The sequence below is a fragment of the Athene cunicularia genome (genome assembly GCF_003259725.1).
Source record: "Athene cunicularia isolate RWA chromosome 12 unlocalized genomic scaffold, athCun1 chr12_part1, whole genome shotgun sequence".
NCBI classification, from domain to species: domain Eukaryota; kingdom Metazoa; phylum Chordata; class Aves; order Strigiformes; family Strigidae; genus Athene; species Athene cunicularia.
This window is the reverse complement of record NW_020799116.1, coordinates 3,649,811-3,654,102: the sequence shown is the minus strand read 5'-3', so window position 1 is coordinate 3,654,102 and position 4,292 is coordinate 3,649,811.

The window sequence follows — 4,292 nt, the reverse complement described above, 5'->3', positions numbered from 1 at the left end:
CCCCCCCCAATGTGGGTGCATGATAACCTCCAGCTAACTCTTGGTTATGAGACACTGTGACCATTTAAGCCAGGAAACGGTGGATGGATGGTGTGGGGGACTTGTGCTTCTTGATGGAGGCAGGCTCACCAGGGATGGGGTGACAGGAGGGCAGCTGCGGCTCCTCCTGGAAACAGACACTCTACGTATTACCGAGAACAGCCCAGGTGACTGTAATGGTTTTCCCAAGGGTCACTGGTATTGCACCAGTGTGCAAGCCAAGGCTGAGGCTGTGTGTCCCAGCAGCACACCTGTACTCTTAGCAAAATCAACCTCCGTGTGCTCATACCAGTGCAGCACAGGCAGGTGCAACTGTTCTTCACAAGCACCTTTAAACTGCATTTCAAACCTGGTAGAAAACAGCTATTTAGGCATTTTCATGCTCAGGCAGAAATACACTGGACTATACCATCAACACTCCAAGTGGAAGGCAAATGCCCTCTGCAGAAAGCAAAACCTGTGTGTTTTCAGTGTGGGTGTTCATGGAAGCGTGAGGTGAGCAGGCAGCAGATCCCTGTGCGCGTAGCAGACAGACAAACTGCTTCTTGCCTCTGGCCTACTGAGCTTCAGCCTCTCACCCAGCAGCTGCCATAGGGACCCACAAAAAATATCCCGTGATCGAGAGTGGGTAAATAAAAAAAAATTTAAAAAAAATCATACTGGTGTCAGGCTGCTGTCCTGTTAACCACCCTGCACACAGCTGCCATCTGTAGGCACCAGGGACTACAGGGCACGTAGGGACTGATGCAAACTCTGTCAGTGCTCCTCATCCCCTTTTTCAGAGGCCAGAGCTGCCTCTTTTCAGCTGCCACCATGCAAAGTTAAAAATCTTCTTGCTGCTGGTATAGCAGAGCCGAGATAGATGGTGCATTCGTATCAGGTACGGATGGAGCCCGTCATATTTATGGGGCACCCATGCCACAGCTAGAGCTAAAACAGCACCTTCAGGAAGATCTCAGCTGCTTGCTTCTCGCATCAGCCCTGATACAAACAGCGTCACTCACCCACTGCCTTCGAGCACCGAACGGCAAGCCTCAACGGACCTAGTCAGCTGGGAAGGTAACACCTGGTTAAACAATGTCTAACTACCCACATCTTCAGCGGATCCATATGTAAATTAAAGGAAACTGGGTGTTTATCACATATTTTAAAAAATTACTAATCCGTTCCCTCATCTCCCTGGTCCAGTGGGGTGTTTTGTTTCGGAGAGCTGTGGCTCAGCCTGGCAGCTTGAGTAAAACCTCTGAGCCACGTCAGGGGTCAGGAGCAGCGATACAGGTGGGGGGCTCACAGGGCAGACTGGACTGTAAAGGCCCTTAACTCAGTTTCAGTCCTTGAGAGCCCCATCTCATGGCACTGTCTCTGCAGTCGTTTTTAAGCCCCTTGCTCATCACGCTTATTCTAAACAAGTTTTTGTTTCAGAAATCCAGCGCACGTTGTCACTGTGGGTCAAACAAGATCCGAAAGGATCTATTATGGCCTTTCCAACAGTGAAGCTTTTTATATAGGTTATGATTAAAAACGTGAGGGAGAAGCAGCATCGCTCAGTTTTTCAGGGGGTAAAACAAGCCAAATCCCGTCAAGAAAAAAAGGTGTTGCTAAGGATGCTTGCGCACAGCTGCAAAGAATGCTGTGTGATACTCCACAGATAACATCGGTTTAAATAACAAGGCAGAATTACTGTGCTGGAGTTTTGTGAAGGGTTATGGCACAGATTAAGTAACCTTGATCAAAGAGCTCAGACAAATTCAGCAAATTAATTTGTAATTTTGCCACAGATGGGAATGCACTCCAGGAGAGGCAATCTGTTCTTCCATATGCACCAGTGAAATCAGTGTTATCAGCTCACCTGGGCTGGGACCGGGGTATTTATGCAAGTCCTTGGGTGGGAGCCATGCAGTAAGCTCTGGGTAAGCCGCATGCTCAGATCGGCAATGAAAAGGTTGAAAATATTTTGCTGCAGTCTTCCTGAGCAGGCAAATATTATCTGAAAAAAATCAAATCAAGGTGTCTCCCTTTGTGGTGTCCACCAAGCACAGAGTGGGGCTGTACACACTGGGATCGCTAAGTGGTGCCTGGGTTCATTTTCAGTGGGTGTCCAGAAGGGAAAGGGAGGGCTTGGTCATATCTCCTGACTCAGGCTGGGCTAACAGAGCCACAAGAAATCCTTCCAGTGGTGGTGGAGAGAGCAGAAAGCCCTGACCCAGGGGCTGTGAGCCCCACGGAACCACCAAAGCAGCCCCAAGCAGCCCCATGGCACACAGCGGGGCACATGGCTCCAGCCCTCCGTGACAGCACACGGGAAATGATGCTTTTAATGTTCAAGCGTTGGCTTAAAAATCAGTTTTCCAACACAGCTCTTCTCACCCCTGTGAACTGGTAACTGCCTGCCCAGCTGGGCCCAGACCCAGAGTCTGTACAGCCCTCACTGATGCTCTTGGGCTTCACGGCACCCAAAAACCCATCAGTGTAGGCATCACCAGGAAGATTTTGGGGTATCTTTGTGTCTCTTTTTCTTTTAAATTAATTCCTCCCTATGCCCCTAAAACACATTCCTGAATAAACGTGGTGTACGCAGAAGATACAGATTATCAGAGTATTGATGGAAGACAATTTTTTGCACTGTGTGTACGTTGCCTATGTGGTACATAGTCTATATTCTGTGTTTGTGTTTATACATTTACATAAAAATATGTCATGCAACTCTACTTAATTAACTCACACTATTTAATCTGGATGCTTCTGAAGAAATAAACTAAATGACGATTGTCTATTTTGTTCTCTTCCACAAGGAACTGAAAAAGCTCCGAGGATACAAGCAGACAATAGCCAAATAAACTCAAAGAACATAAAAATCAGTGAAGGCTGACAGCAACTCCTTTGTTAGTGCTGTGTTAACTTACTCATCAATGAGCTTTTTTTCATCGTCCCCACCCAATGCTGCATCCATTGCTTATCCCTAGACGTCGTCGCAATTTGCTGAAAGTTTAAGGGCGCAAAAAGCGTGGAATGAGGGTTTGTGCACTGAAACTCCCCGTGTTTGATTTCTAAGTGGCCACAGATGCCCACCTGCCTGGCAGGGTAAGACCCACGAAGCCAAGGAAACACGTTGCCCTTGGATTTAATTTAAAACCTCAGTTTTGAACTGAAGGGTAATCCTCACGCTGGCGAGCTCACTTCATTATTTTTTAAACATTTTTAAAGTGTTTTAGCAGCAATCAAAGACCGCGGATTAAACAGATAAGAAAAAGAGGATGCTTCATACATGTGGGTCACACACGCGATGCTCCCCGAGAGCCAGGGCTAAAACTGAATGCAGCAAAGCAAACGAAAAGGGCTTCTCTGTCTCATTAGCAGTATCCATAACGGCAGAGACACCAACTGCCCGCTGAGAACAAGGCACAGGTGGTGCTTGGATGCATTTCTCTGACACCAGGCACCTGCTGGGGTTGCCACACTGGGAGGAACACAGCCCTCCCAACCCTGCACACCCTGCAGCAGTGGTGTGGGCAGTCAGCTCATCCTTAGGGATGAGGGCTCATCGCTTAAACCTGTTCTTCAGGTCAGGTTTCCAAAACATCTTCCCACCTTGTTGCTGCTTATAATAATACCTCACTTGTTCTCCTGCCGTGGCGGGTTGTGTCCTTCATTCCCTGGCACAAGCCACACAAAGGTGAACGTCTCCAGTGAAGAGCATGGCCTTTGGTGGAACACGAGACCAGAAGACTCAGGCAGGCCTTTGTAAGGTGCTTTATCAACCTTTCACAGCCCCAGCCAGCGAGGTTTTGACGGGCTATGCCCCAAGACTGCTTACACTAATCACACGCTTGCTTTCACACGCAGATGCCAAAGGCAGTCGTTTGTCTTATGACAGTTCCTCATGTGGAACACAGTGGGACAGACTCAAGATTGCTGGGGGTGAAGGCAGCACACACCTCATGGCATCCTTCCTCTGCCTCCCGGCATGACCCAGCCTGCGAGGCACATCCGTGGTCTCCTGGCTTGCACCCCAAACTGCAGCAAGGGCTGAGGGAAGGGCCATAACCGAGCTGGGGAAACCTTAAGGAAGTTAAATCTACAGGAGAAGAGCAGTGAGAGCCCAAGGGGTGCTCTCCTCTGTTCTGAGCAGATTACAAAAAAAAAAAAAAAAAAAAAAAAAAAAAAAAAAAAAAAGTATTGGGAGAAGAGCAATGTGTCACACTGGTGACGGAACTGGAAGTGCAGCCTCCGACACACAGCCTGAAGTGAAATCA